The sequence below is a fragment of the Hemiscyllium ocellatum genome, chromosome 6 (genome assembly GCF_020745735.1).
Source record: "Hemiscyllium ocellatum isolate sHemOce1 chromosome 6, sHemOce1.pat.X.cur, whole genome shotgun sequence".
Lineage (NCBI taxonomy): Eukaryota > Metazoa > Chordata > Chondrichthyes > Orectolobiformes > Hemiscylliidae > Hemiscyllium > Hemiscyllium ocellatum.
The window spans coordinates 100164735-100179402 of record NC_083406.1 but is presented as its reverse complement, the minus strand read 5'-3'; the positions used below and the strand labels follow the sequence as shown (position 1 = coordinate 100179402).

The 14668-nt window shown below is 44.7% G+C and overlaps 1 long non-coding RNA gene across 1 annotated transcript in view; it reads left to right on the top strand.

Annotated features, from left to right (window-relative positions):
- The first annotated feature begins 2237 nt into the window (after positions 1-2237).
- Positions 2238-14668, top strand: part of LOC132816835 (uncharacterized) — a 90178-nt gene continuing 77747 nt past the window's right edge. Inside the window, exon 1 of the long non-coding RNA XR_009644825.1 lies at positions 2238-2373. This is a non-coding gene — a long non-coding RNA (uncharacterized LOC132816835). The remainder of the gene's footprint in view (positions 2374-14668) is intronic.

Genomic DNA, 14668 nt, shown 5'->3' with positions numbered 1-14668 from the left:
TTGTCGGGGTGTGTGAGGGTGTGTCTGTCGGGGTGTGTGAGGGTGTGTCTGTTGGGGTGTGTGTGGGTGTGTCGGTCGGGGTGTGTGTGGGTGTGTCGTGTGTGTGTCGAGGTGTGTGTGGGTGTGTCGGGGTGTGAGGGTGTGTCTGTCGGGGTGTGTGAGGGTGTGTCTGTTGGGGTGTGTGTGGGTGTGTCGGTCGGGGTGTGTGTGGGTGTGTCGTGTGTGTGTCGAGGTGTGTGTGGGTGTGTCGGGGTGTGTGGGTGTGTCGGGGTATGCGTGCATGTGTCGGGGTGTGTGTGTGTGTTTGGGGTGTGTGTATCTGGGGTGTGTGTCGGAGGGTGTGTGTGTCGGGGTGTGTGTGTGCGTCGGGGTGTGTGTGCATGCCTGTGTGTGTGTCAGAGTGTGTTGGGGTGTGTGTGTGTCTGGGGTGTGTGGGTTTCGGGATGTATGTGTGTGTCGGGATGTGTGCGTGCGCGTGTGTATTGGGAGGTGTGTGTGTGCGTGCGTGTGAGCTTGTGTGTCGGGGGGTGTGTGTCGGAGTATATGTGTGTGTGTGTGTGTGTGTCTGTGTGTGTGTCGGTGTCTGTGTGTGTGTCGGTGTCTGTGTGTATGTCGGGGTGTGTGTGTTTCGAGGTGTGTGTATCGTGTGTGTGTGTCGGGGTGTGTGTGTGTGTCTGGGTGTGTGTGTGTTTGTGTGTGTGTGTGTGTCGGGGTGTGGGTGCATGTCTGTTGAGGTGATTGTGCATGTGTGTGTCGGGGTGTGTCAGGGTGGGTGCGCATGCATTTGTGTGTCGGGGTGTTCGTGCGTGTGTGTCGAGATGTGTGTGTCAGGGGTGTGTGTGTGGGTGTGTCAGTGTGTGTGTGTCTGGGTGTGTGTGTGTCTGGGGTGTGTGTGTGTGTGTGTGTCGTGTGTGTGGGTCGGGGTGTGTGCGTGTCGGTGTGCGTGCGTGTCGGGGGGTATGTGTGTGTGTCTGTGTGTGTGTGTCGGGGTGTGTGTGTGTCTTGTGTGTGTGAGTACGTGTCGGGGTGTGTGTGTCGTGTGTCTGTGTGTGTCGGGGTGTATGTGTCGTGTGTATGTGTCGGGGTGTGTGTGTGTGTTGTGTGTGTGTGTGTGTGTGTGTGAGACGGGGTGTGTGTGGGTGTGTATGTGTTGGGGTGTGTCTGGGGTGTGTGTGTGTTTGTGTCAGGGTGCGTGTGTGTGTCGGGGTGTGTGCGTGTGTATGTCGGGGTGTGTCTGGGGTGTGTGTGTGTGTCGGGGTGCGTGCGTGTGTGTCGGGTGTGTGTGTGCGTGTGTGTCGGGGTGTGTGTATGTGTTTGTGTGTGCGTGTGGTGAGTATAGGTAGGATGCTCATTGGAGGGGCAGTGTGGACTCGTTGGACTGAATGACCTGCTTCCATACTGCAGGGATTTAATAATTTAATGATTCTATGAAAAGAGGATTGCTGTAATGTCACTCATTGGATGCAGTAAGAGCTTGTGCTGTGATGTTACAGAAGAGCTGAAAGATATTGTTGACCACAAAATGCTAGTTTTGTTCCACCTATGTTTACGACAAAACACTTTTCTGTCATCACTACCTACAGACTCATTACAATTGGGACACAGCCAACAGCCCAAGCTTGTTCTGCCATTTAGTTAGATTACAGTTGATTTTTCACTTAAATCTATCTGATGACCTTGGCTCCGTAACCTTTGTTACATTTGCCTTACACAGGTCTTATCACTCTCGGTTTTTATTTTTCTACTTTCCATTGACCTAGTCTTTTGGAGAGGCTGCTCCTGATTTCTGCTCCCATTTCTTTCAGGAGTGTTCTCTTTAATATATTTCTACTATTTTGTGATGAGAAACTCTTCAGGAAAATCCTGACTATTTGAAGACATAAGTCTGAGATTCTCCCTCTGTTATTCTGGTTGTATAATATGAGCCATATGGTTAAATGTTTTTTATGAAAAGATAAGAGACTATTGTTGTGGGGAATTGAACAGTTTACTTTGATTCCTGCTGTCAAAGTGATGGGCACTCTTTAAGTGGAAAGAACATGGATCAGAAGCAACTGCATCACACAAAGGACAGTATCTATTGGATCTAAACAGCCTTTATATTTCCCAGACTGTCCACCTTCTTTGAATGTCTTTATCTGAATACCTACTATGCATTTTACAAATGAGTGCCCAATGACGTCAAAATCTGAGTAATTTTATCCTGTGAACTCCCAGCAAGTTAGTGTAAGCCTACAGAGACTTAAAACACCTTGGATTCTTATAGCTACCAGAAGCATCCTTTCCAATATTTTAAACTGGCTTTATCTCTGGAACCACAAGTGAGTGGTGAGTGCTTAAAGCTCTGTGACCTACATAGTACCCATTATTCTGGTGAGTAAAATTTTAAATTATTTTATGTTCTTTAGTCTGTTTCCTACGCCACCCCCACTTCCTTATTTGCCTCTACATAAAAAAACCCACCCCACCCCCACAAGTCGAAGGATAGTGTTTTGCTGCTTTTCTATGGGATTCCAAGATATTCTTTTACTATTTCAAATTGAAATCCCAGGGGACAAAAAGGCATGGTATCTAACAGAGCAACTGTGTAATGCTAAAGTTTGAAATGTTATGTACTGAGGAAAGAAAAATAGTATATGATAAATCCATACAATCTCTACAGCTGTTCTGCCCAACAAATCCACACCGACCTTCTGAAGAGCATCCCACCCAGACCCATTCCCCTACCCCATCCCTGAAACCCTGCATTTTCCATTGGAAACCAACACATCTCTGGACACTGTTGGCAATTCAGCACAGTCAATCCACTGGACCTGGACATCTTTGGACTGTGGGAAGACACCTGAGACCCCAGCAGAAACCCATGCAGACATGGGGAGAATGTGCAAACTCAATACAGACAGTCACCTGGTGTTGGAATTGAGCCTGCATTCCTGGTGCTGTGAGGTAGCAGCGCTAACCCATTGTGCCACTCATAAAGAAATGAAATGTCAGAGTGGAAGGCTAAAAGACTAAAAAATCTTACTTCAAGATTTCTAATTTAACATTGTATGTACGATCACTGCAGCCTGTGACTTATTAGCATCAAGAAACTATCTATAGACAGGTGTTCAGGAAAAAGCAGCAGCTTTGATTCAAATGGCTGAGAGAATAAGAATTGTAGCTAATTAGAACAGTCATTTGGATGTCAGGAACAAAGCAATTTTGGAAAAATATGGTATTGCTTAATAACTAAATAAGCAGCTGGCAGCAAATCACAGGAAATATAATCCTCTTTTAGCTCATGCATATAAAATTGCTACAGCTTACAGAGCTTCTGATTTTCATTTTAATCTGCAAACTATTTACATATCTTCTACAAGTCATACTTTTAGAGAATCAGTAACGTTACAGGAACTTCCATCATTAACATCGTTTTTAACATCAGCAAACCACCCTTTCTTGGCAGTGTGGTTAGTTTGGTTTGGTTGTCACAAACTTACTGTGATTTACAGAAAATAAAAAAAAATCAAACCTGAGCCATTAAAATCAGGATCAAAACCAACAATCTGATTATATAAGTGAAAGCTTAGCTATGCTCTTTTTATCAATATTTGAGTTCTAATCGTAGTGGGATGGAAAATGCTGCTGTTTCCACTAAATGAAACCCAATGTCAATTTATCTAATTGAAGAGATGTTGTGCCCAAATCCTTTGAATCTGGTGTTTATGTTCTTATGTATCAGCATTGGTGTAACCTTGACAAATGTCATCATTCCAGAGCAAGCATTCCTGAAGATAATTTCAGCGTAGAACCATTAAATCAATCATGAATGAATTTAAAATCAGATGTGGTCAATTTAAGACTCTTTGGTCTTTTTCCAACTGTGCTCATTATACTTAAGTATCGTGTCACTAACCACTTGAATCCATCTACAAAATCAATTATACTACAACAGTACATTAAAAAGATTGATTTTGAAAAATGCAAATCAAATTCTAAACACAAATTTGGAGGATGTTGTTCATTAATTTATAGGAGCGAGTTACTTTCCAACTGTGTCTAATCTTAGAAACAAAATATCAACTTGCAAATAATGTTTGATTAAGGTCAGTTTATTTATTGCGCTTCATAGTTTTCAAGGTGGTTATCCTTCTTTTCTGATCCTTCAGTTACGTATTTTCCATCTTGATTATTCAATGTCATTATTCAACATTTCCAACTTTGAGTATGTTTACCCTCCAGCTGTAACCCTTCAGTGTTTCAACTCATTGTGTCTAATCTTTAGTCAGTTTATCCCTTTTCTCTAACTATCAATATTTTAGTTAATTAGACTGGATTTTCATATTTTATAGAAACTTTATAGTGAGGAAAGATGCCATTTGGTCTGTTACCCTTAATAGATATATTCTGAAGATTTGTGTTGGTGTTATCCACCAGTCGGGACTGGGGCCCATGCTTTTCCTGCTAGAAATAAATAATTTAAACCTTGCTGTCTGGAGGACAATTTTAAAGTTTGCAGGTGACATGAAGCCTGAAAGAATTGTAAACTATGCAGATAATGTAGATCTTCTAAAAGACATTGTCACATTGGTGGTGTGGACAGAAACGTGGTAGGTGAGGTTCAAAGCAGAGAAATGTGAGGTGGTGTACTTTGATACAAAGAGACACAGTACAAATAAAGAGTCATATTCTAAACGATGTGTAAGAACAGGTGTATGTTATGAAAGGTGGCAGGAAATATAGAGAGAGATGTTAGTAAGTGAACAGAGAAGCAAATGGTATCCTTGGCTTCATAAGTAGGGATATAGAACGCAAGGAGGTTATGTGACCTTATAAAAGAGACTGGTTAGTGAAATAACTCCAGAGAGGCCAATATTTGTTCATCAAGTCACCCTTTATTTCCACACGGAGAGTGCTTGACTCTGCTTCAGTTCCTTCAGAGCCAGCCCTCAGAGTGAACAGAACCTTTGACACTCCTGTTCTTATCTGTTAGCCAGAGCTCCTTGATTGGACCAGATTAACAGCCTCAGTCATGGAACTCATATTTATGAGGTCCACCTAGCTGACCTCATTACACTCATTACAGTAGGTCTCAGTGTGATGAACCTGTTGCAGAGATTTGTGGGAACGGTTTCAGGAATGGGTCACTTCAGTGATGGGGTAAGATTGGAGAAACTGTGACTACTTTCCTTGTAGTAAAGAAGGCTGATGGAAATTTTCAAAATCATGAGGGGGTATGGACAGAGTGGAAAGGACGAACCTGTTTCCATTCATAAATGGATCATCAACAAGACGGCACATTTTTAAAGTGTTTTGCAAAATAAAACAAATGTGAGGTGAGCAAAATCTTTTTCACATGTTGAGGAGTTAAGCAATGGATCTTCCGGGTAGGGTGGTGAAGATAGATCCAATCAAGGCATTCAAGAGGCTATTGGATGAATCTTTAAACGAAAACAACACACAGAGTTATGGGTCAATATGCTCAGAACACCAGTGCAGAAATGATGTGTTAAATCTCTTCTCCACAAAATTTCCATGAGTCTGATTGGGACTAGGATCTGGAGTTTTTGGATCAAGTGCAGTGATTATGCCACCAGTGTATCATAAGACTTTCAAAAAGACAAGGAACAAATGTTACAATGGATAATTCATTTAAAGAAACAAACACAAAACCAGGTGGTCTTGATTAGATTAGATTACTAGCAGTGTGGAAACAGGCCCTTCGGCCCAACAAGTCCACACCGACCTGCTGAAGCGCAACCCACTCATACCCCAACATTTACCCCCTTACCTAACACTACGGGCAATTTAGCATGGACTGTGGGAGGAAACCGGAGCACCCGGAGGAAACCCACGCAGACACGGGGAGAACGTGCAAACTCCACACAGTCTGTCGCCTGAGTCGGGAATTGAACCCGGGTCTCAGGCGCTGTGAGGCAGCAGTGCTAACCACTGTGCCACCATGCCGCTGTAATTTATATAATTCTACTTTAACTAATTTGCATTTAAAAATGATTTACCAAACCTTTTATTAAGACAATGTTTCTTTAAAACTAACCTCTGATGAAAATATATTTTTTTTTATATTCACTCGTGGGCTGTCGGTGTCACTGCCTGGCCAATATTTATTGACCACCCCTAGTTGCCCCTGAGAAGGTGGGGGTGAGGTGCCATCTTGAACTGCTGCGGTTCATGTGCTGTATGTAGGCCCACAATGCCCTTGGGGAGGGAATTCCAGGAGTTTGACCCAGCAACACTAAAAGAGCAGTGATATATTTCCAAATCAGGATAATGAGTGGCTTGAAAAGGAACTTGCTGGTGATGGTGTTCCTGTGTAGCTGCTGCCCTTGCCCTTCTTGATGGAAGTAGTTGTGGGCTTAGAATGTGTTGTTTAAGGATCTTTGGTGCATTCCCTGGATTGTGTCAAGCTTCTTGTGTTTTGTTGCAGCTGCAGCCATCCAGGCAAGTGGGGAGTATTCCATCACATTCCAGACTTGAAACTTGCAGATGGAGGACAGGCTTTGGGGAGTCAGGAAGGGAGTTACTCGCTACAGTATTCTTAGCTTCTGACCTGCTCTTAAAACCACTCTATTAAATGATGAATCCAGGTCAATTTCTGATCAATGATAACCCCCAGAATTTCGATAGTGGGAGATTCAATGACGATAACATTATTGAATATCAAGAGCAGTGGCTGGATTTTCTCTGATTGGTGGAAGCAATTGCCTACAATTTGTGTGGTATGATTGTTACTAACCACCTTTCAGCCATAGCTTGGATATTGAAATCGACGTTTCGGGCATGAGCCCTTCTTCTCCTGCTCCTTGGATGCTGCCTGACCTGCTGCGCTTTTCCAGCAACACATTTTTAGCTCTGATCTCCAGCATTTGCAGTCCTCAATTTCTCCTCGTTTGGATATTGTCTGCAATGGCCCCCAGTTCAAATATTATAGAATAATGAAAATCTGGTTCAAATGACCAGACTTCAGTTTCGATTTGTTTTTTTTTGACATGCATGGTTTCATGGTATTTTGTTGGTCGATGCATTGAGCTGCTATTCTGCAGGTATCCTTTTCAAGCTCTGCAATTATAATTAAATAGGCCTTTTAACCTAAATTTTATTCAGCATTTTGTACGCAAAATTGAGCTATGGTTGCTTGACTGAATACAAAGAGGAGAGTGTCAAACTACCTCAGCTCTGTCACGTATAGTACCAGCTGCAAGCTTTTTATCTCTGTGGCTCCTAAAGAGGGAACTGTAGAAATCCCAAGTAGAACTTGGGTCCATCATATAGGAGTCAGACCTGATTCAATCAATTCGAATCCTGGTGAATTAATCCATTGTTCAAATCCTAATTAAGAAGTGACCACATTTATTTGTTTTCTTTTTGGTGATGCAAAGTTAAAATATATTGGGGAAGGAAGCAATTTTGTCCCAATATCAATAATTTGAACTCACATCATTCTGAATAATTCGTGTCACTTTTAATTATTGTCAACTGAAGGGCAATTGTTCCAGACCTAATACAGCAATCATAGACAGATTTTTCCCTCCTGCCTGTTTTTCCACAAAATATAAAAACGGAAGGTTTCAGTTTCATTGCATGTCAGAGTCATCCTCAGTCAAAACCTCATGTTCCTGCAGATTGGTATCATGGACGCACACTTAAGCGTAAGCTTAACTTTGAAGTTCTTTCATAAAACCAAATATCAGAAGCCCATGCCACACCAAGTCTTTCAGCTTAGCTCTTTACTGATGTGTTACAGTGACACTGATGTGGTGTATCAGTTTCAGGAATAAACATGGTCTTTCAAAAGTTGTGTGATACCACCATGACCACAACTAAATATACTCCTCCAACTAAATTTTTGGTTTATTACGTTAACAATGTGGAAAACAGAAATTTGGTGAAGCAGTTTGGTTTGTCATAGCACCACAGATAATTACTTCTATACTTAGTAATGAGTTGTATAAAAAAAAATTAGTCCTGTGTCTGAATAATACATTCATGACATCATTTTAAAACGACTTCTGTTTTTGAAAGAGCATACTGCAGACATTAGTGTTTACAGTTTCTCTCTGCTCTGAAATGTGGAACTGATTTTACAAGTGCTTTTCTGAATTATTTGTCAATGTACAATTAGTTGCAGTAATATATCGCACGATGCAGTGGTAGGATTCTTGTTTACAGGTATCTGGAGATACTCAGTAGGTCAGGCAGCATCTGTGCAAAGAGAAAAGAGTTAACATCTTGACTTTATTGGTCAGTGCATTGAGTGTAGGAGTTAGGAGGTCATGTTGCAGCTGTACAGGACATTGGTTAGGCTTCTTTTGGAATACTGCATTCAATTCTGGTCTCCCTGCTACAGGAAAGTTGTTATTAAACATGAAAGAGTTCAAATAAAATTTACAAGAACATCGACAATGTTGGAGGGTTTGAGCTAAAGGGTGAGACTGAATAGGTTGGGGTTATTTTCCCTGGAGCATTGGAGGGTGAGGGGTGACTTTATAGAAGTTTTTAAAATGATGAGGAGCATGGTTAGGGTGATGATCAAAGTCTTTTCGCCAGGGTAAGGAAGTTCAAATCTCGAGGGCATAATTTTAGGATGAGAGGAAAAAGATTTTAAAGGGACCTAGGGGCCAACTTTTTCACATAGAGGGTGGTGCTTGTATGGAATGAGCTGCCTGGGGAAGTGGTGGAGGCTGGTACAATTACAACATTTAAAAGGCATTTGGATGGGTGTATGAATAGGAAGGGTTTAGAGGGATATGAACCAAACGCTGTCAAAGTTTAACTTTCCAAACATAGACTGGGACTGCCATAGTGTTAAGGGTTTAGATGGAGAGGAATTTGTTAAGTATATACAAGAAAATGTTCTGATTCAGTATGTGGATGAACCTACTGGAGAAGCTACAAAACTTGACCTACTCTCAGGAGATAAGACAGGGCAGGTAACTGATGTATCAGTGGGGGAGCACTTTGAGGCCAGTGACCATAACTCTATTAGTTTTAAAATAGTGATGGAAAAGGATAGACCAGATCTAAAAGTTCTAAATTGGAGGAAGGCCAATTTTGACGGTATTAGGCAAGAACTTTCAAATGTTGACTGGGGGCAGATGTTTGCAGGTAAAGGGACAGCCAAGAAATGGAAAGCCTTCAGAACTGAGATAAAGAAAGTCCAGAGACTGTTAGGGTGAAAGGCAAGTCTGGTAGATGTAGGGAATGTTGGATGACTAGAGAAATTGAGGGTTTGATTAAGAAAAAGAAGGAATTATGTCAGGTATAGACAGCAGAGATTGAGTGAATCCTTAGAAGAGTATGAAGGCAGTAGGAGTATACTTAAGAAGGAAATCAGGAGGGAAAAAGGGGGACATGAGATAGCTTTGGCAAATAGGGTTAAGGAGAATTCAAAGAGATTTTATAAATACATTAAGGACAAAAGGGTAACTATGGAGAGAATAGGGTCCCTCAAAGGTCAGCAAGGCAGCCTACGTGTAGAACCACAGGAGATGGGGAAGATATTAAATGAGTATTTTGCATTCGTATTTACTGCGGAGAAGCACATGGAAGATATCCAATGGTGACATCTTGAAAATTGTCCATATTAGAGGAGGAGGTGCTGAATGTCATAAAACACATAAAAGTAGATAAATCCCCAGGCTCTGATCAGATGTACCCTAGAACACTGTGGAAAGCTAGGGAAGTGGTTGCTGGGCCCCTTGCTGAGATAGTTGTACCATCAATAGTCACACGTGAGGTGCCGGACGACTGGAGGTTGGCTAATGTGGTGCCACTATTTAAGAAAGTTGGTAAGGACAAACCATGGAACTATAGACCAATAAGCCTGACATTGGTGGTGGGCAAGTTTTTGGTGGGAATCCTGAGGGAATCAGGATGTACATGTATTTGAAAAAGCAAGGGCTGATTAGGGATAGTCAACATTTGTGCTTGGGAAATCATGTCTCACAAACTTGATTGAGATTTTTGAAGAAGTAACAAAGAGGATTGATGAGGGCAGAGTGGTGGATGTGATCTATATGGACTTCAGTAAGGCGTTCGACAAGGTTCCTCAAGGTAGGCTAATTAGCAAGGTTAGATCTCATGGAATACAGGGAGAAGTAGCCATTTGGATACAGAACTGGCTCAAAGGTAGAAGACAGAGGGTGGTGGAGGACTGTTTTTTTCAGACTGGAGGCCTGTGACCAGTGAGTACCACAAGGATTGGTGCTTGGTCCACTACTTTTTGTCATTTATATAAATGATTTGGATGTGAGCATAGGAGGTATAGTTAACAAGTTTGAAGATGACAACAAAATTGGAGGTGTAGTGGACAGTGAAGAAATTTACCTCAGTGGCCCACCTGATCAAGATCCTGTAGTACAATGGGCTGAGGAGTGGCAGATAGAGTTTATTTTAGATAAATGTGAGGTACTGCATTTTGGGAAAACAAATCTTAGCAGGACTTATACACTTAATGATAAGGTCCTGGTGAGAGTTGCTGAACAAAGAGACCTTGGAGTGCAGGTTCATAGTTGTTTGAAAGGGAGTTGCAGCTGGATAGGTGTTTGCTATGCTTTCCTTTATTGGACAGAGCATTGAGTACAGGAGTTGGGAGGTCATGCTGCGGCTGTACAGGACCTTGGTTAGGCCACTTCTGGAATATTGCATGCAATTCTGGAGTCCCTCCTATCGGAAGGACGTTGTGAAACTTGAAAGGGTTCAGAAAAGATTTACAAGGATGTTGCCAGGGTTGGAGAGTTTGAACTATAAGGAGAGGTTGAATATGCTGGGACTGTTTTCCCTAGAGCATTGGAGGCTGAGGGGTGACCTTATAGAGGTTTATAAAATCATGAAGGGAATGGATTGGGTAAATAGACAAAGCATTTTCCTTGGGGTTCAGAACTAGAGGGCATAGGTTTAGGGTGAGGGGGAAAGATATAAAAGGGACAACTTTATCATGCAGTGGATGGAGCATGTATGGAATGAGGAAGTGGTGGTGGCTGGTACAATTACAGCATTTAAAGGGCATCTGGATGGGTATATGAATAGGAAGGGTTTAGAAGGATATGGGCCAAGTGCTGGCAAATGGGACAATTTGGACTGAAGAATCTGTTTCTATGCTGTATAGCTCTATGACTCCATGATTCTCTCTCAACTCAATGAATCTCATCAGAAATTTTTAAAGGTCTTTAATTCAACTTGCTGTAAAAATAAGAAATATCAACAGATCATACTTTCCAAATATTAAACTAAATGCAGCAAGTCAAAAAAATGTGGTGCCTGGAAAAGTACAGCCCATCAGGCAACATTCCTGATGAAGAGCTTATGCTTGAAACCTCGTCTCTCCAGCTCCTTGGATGCTGCCTGACCAGCTGTGCTTCTCTAGCTCCACACTTTTTGACACTAAATGCAAAAAGTACTGAATATCTGAAATTAAACCAAAAAATGCTGTGACAATGCAAGTAAAAATCCTTTGTTTTGCTTAATGTGTGCCTGGGGCCTTGGATGGTGAAGAGGGCAGACGTAAATGGGCAGGTGTTCCACGTGTGATTGCAGAGGAAATTGCTGTGAGGCTGGGGGTGTGTCTATGTGTGTGTTGGGGGTGGGGGAGGGTGGGGTGTGTGTGTGTTGGGGTGGGGTGGGTGTATGTGGGGGGAGTGGGATGGGTGTGTGTGTTGGGGGAGTGGGATGGGTGTGTGTGGGGGGGAACTGGGATGTGTGTGTGTGGAGGGGGAGTGGGATGGGTGTGTGTGGGGGGGGGGACTGGGATGTGTGTGTGTGGAGGGGGAGTGGGATGGGTGTGTGTGGGGGGGGACTGGGATGTGTGTGTGTGGAGGGGGAGTGGGATGTGTGTGTGGGGGGGAGTGGGGTGGGTGTGTGTGTCGGGGGAGTGGGATGGGTGTGTGTGTGGGGGGAGTGGGATGGGTGTGTGTGTGGGGGGGGTGGGATGGGTGTGTGTGTGGGGGGGTGGGGTGGGTTTGTGTGTGTGGGGGTGGGGTGGGTTTGTGTGGGGTGGGTGTATGTGTGTGGGGTGTGGGGGTGCGTATGTGTGTGTTGGGGGTGGGGTGGGTGTGTGTGTGTGGGGGGGTGGGATGGGTGTGTGTGTGGGGTGGGGTGGGTTTGTGTGGGGTGGGTGTATGTGTGTGGGGGTGGGGGTGCGTGTGTGTGTGTGTTGGGGGTGGGATGGGTGTGTGTGTGTGGGGGGGGTGGGGTGGGTGTGTGGGGGGGCTGGGGTGGGTGCGTGTGTGTGTGTGTTGGGGTGTGTGTGTTGGGGTGTGTGTGTGTTGGAGGTGTGTGTGTGTGTGTGTTGGGGGTGGGGTGTGTGTGTGTTGGGGGTGGGGTATGTGTGTTGGGGGTGGGGTGTGTGTGTTGGGGGTGGTGTGTGTGTGTGTTGGGGGTGGGGTGGTGTGTGTATGTTGGGGCTGGGGTGTGTGTTGGGGGTGGGGTGGTGTGTGTGTGTGTTGGGGGTGGGGTGTGTGTGTGTTGGGGGTGGGGTGTGTGTGTGGGGGGGTGGGGTGTGTGTGTGTGTGTTAGGGATGGGGTGTGTGTGTGTGTGTTTGTGTGTGTTGGGGTGGTGTGTGTGTGTTGGGGGTGGTGTGTGTGTGTGTTGGGGGTGGTGTGTGTGTGTGTTGGGGGTGGTGTGTGTTGGGGTGGGGTGTGTGTGTTGGGGTGTGTGTTGGAATTGGGTGTGTGTGTGTTGGAGGTGGGTGTGTGTGTGTTGGGGGTGGGGTGTGTGTGTGTGTTGGGGGTGGGGTGTGTGTTGGGGCTGGGGTGTGTGTTGGGGTGGGGTGGTGTGTGTGTTGGGGGTGGGGTGTGTGTGTGTGTGTGTGTGTGTTTGTGTGTGTTGGGGGTGGTGTGTTTGTGTGTGTTGGGTGTGGGGGTGGGGGGTGTAGTGGTGGTGGTGTCGGGAGTGGCCCAAGGTGTCCCAGAGGGAATGGGCCTTGCAGAAGGCTGACAAGGGAAAGAAGACAACTATGTGTCTGGTGGTGGCATCCCACTGTTCGTGGTCGATATGGTGGCTAAAGATACTTTGGATGTGGATGCTGGTGGGATGGTATGTGAGCACCAAGGAAACCCTCTCACTGTTATTGGAGAGAAAGGGGTCGGTGAGGGCTGAAGTGCAGGAGATGGGTCAAATTGGGCTGAGGGCCCTGCCACCGTGGTGCTGGGGAATTCTCGGTTCAGGGTTAAAATGGGCATTTTAGAGGCCCCTCCCCTCCTTCCACATGTCACCAAATCCTGCCACGGCATCTTCTCATGCAATCGCAGCAGGTGTAACACCTGTCCATATGCTTCCTTCCTCCTCACTATCTAAGGCCCCAGAAACACACCTTTCAGGTTAAGCAGTGATGTTACTGTACCTCACTCAATCTAATCTACTTATACGCTGCTCACAATGTAGTCTCCACTACATTAGGGAAACGAAGCATAGACTTGGCGACCGCTTTGCCCAAAGCCTATGTTCTGTCCGCAAATATGACCCTGAGCTTCCAGTTGCCTGCCACTTCAACACGCTCCAGCAAAGCTCAACACAAATGAAAAAAACAGCATCTCATTTTCCACTTGGCGACTCTGCAGCCTTCTGGACTTAATATCGAGTCCATCCATTTTAAGATTTGAGGCACTTTCTCCCACTCGGACCTGGGTTCGATTCCAGTCTCGGGTGACTGCCTGTGTGGAGCTTACATGTTCTCCATGTGTCTGCCTAGGTTTCCTCTGAGCTCTCTGGTTTCCTCCCACACTCCAACAATGTGCAGGCTAGGCGGATTAGCCATGGGATATGCAGGGTTACAGAGATAGGGTGGGGGGGTCTGGGTGGGCCTGTGTGGGATGCTGTTCAGAGAATTGGTGTGGATTCAATGGGCCAAATGGCTTGCTTCCATACTGTAGGGTTTCTATGATTCTATGAGGGAAAAATGTGTTTTTGTATACATTGGCAGGAATAATATAATCCTAGCTCTTCATCACCCCATTTATCTGCAGCAGTGTGTCCTCTTTTCACTGCTAGGCAGGGAGTGTAGGATGGTTATGAGAGATAAAACGCTGAAAGATAACGTAATAGTGAGGACTCAAATCAAAGTGCTTACAGTTCTCACCCAATGTCTCCAACTTAGCCAGTATGGAGACTGCAAGAAACTTGCATCATCCCTGCATATAAGCTGCACATTGATGGAATGGAAGACCTTGCTGTTGACAAAGATTTCTGAGTGATCTCAGGATACCGTTATTGTATTGTGTGAGCCTTCAGCGATGCATTGTGCCTGTCTGTATCCAGCCAGTAATGAAAATCTGGCGGGACCATTCATGCTGCCTGGTGTCAGCACAGGCAATGTTGACACAATTGCTGGCAAACAAGCAGTCAACTTATGCCAGTGTAGTTTGCCAACTGCCCTAGAAGGATTCAGAGGCCAAGAATCTGTGGGAAGGGCTGTCTCTGATAAAGTGTGGTCACCAGATTCAACTGGCAGAAGGACCTGCCAGCAGTACACATTTATCACAGCTCTGTTGTTCCAAACTGGTGACTGCTCCAGGCCGGGTTACGGTCTACTGCAAGCTGCCCACTGTTCAGCTGCTCCCTTCTCTTTTGGAGTGACTCCTGATGCTGCTGGTGCTTATCTTGGTCCTTCTCTGAAATCCAAAATAGCACAAATTATAGTGGCAAAACGCAGATCAGACTTTTGAACCT